The following is an 819-nucleotide window of genomic DNA, read 5'->3' as shown; positions in this document are numbered from 1 at the left end:
TGTCTTTCTTCTCCATATACTCTCAGTTCTTCTACCTTGTCATTCAAAGTCATGACATTGATGATACCGATTCTTTTGATGTCTGGTAGCCCACTTCTCACAGTTCCCCCAGAGCACCGGGAACTGCGTGTCACTTCAGGGTGATACCCTAGCATTTTCCACGGCCTCGATTCACTCGCACTCATTTTATAGGCTGATTGTATGATGGGTTCGCATTTTATTACCTTCTGCCAGGTTGAAATTTGGCCGCCCCTAACATGGAGTCAGACGCCTTTTGTAGCCGCTCCTCTGGAGTACAGACGCTATGGGTTTGCGCCTTCCGCCATCTCCACCATACCAAAGTCCATCTTCTCCGCCGTAGATGCTGTTAAACCTCACCCCTGAAGTATTCCATAATTTACTATTAACATTTGCCGTACTGGCATTTCTGGTACAATAATGCAACATCACCTTAGTTTGAAGTAATGTAAGACAACAAGAAGTGAGTACACATTTTAACTTTTTTTAAATGTCAGCTATCTCTCTTTGCTTCATTCTCAATAACAAATTCATTTTTCTTTGTAGACTATATTTTGGATACTACATATTCAGCGGATTCCTACTATAGAAACTATTTTAAGATCCTTTCAGTGATTCATATCTTCAAGAAGAGTTTAACCATCAGTGCAAAATTTTTATGGCATTTTTCTGTTTTTAAGTGGACTTTACTTGTATACATTGTGTGTACTTCTTCAAGAATATTTTAAATAGACAACAACCTACACTGATTCAACATTATCAACTTGTCCAGAAGTTCACACCGATAACAAAAATGCTTTC

Source organism: Anabrus simplex, chromosome 11 (genome assembly GCF_040414725.1).
Source record: "Anabrus simplex isolate iqAnaSimp1 chromosome 11, ASM4041472v1, whole genome shotgun sequence".
NCBI lineage: Eukaryota > Metazoa > Arthropoda > Insecta > Orthoptera > Tettigoniidae > Anabrus > Anabrus simplex.
Note: the sequence above shows the minus strand (reverse complement) of the source record.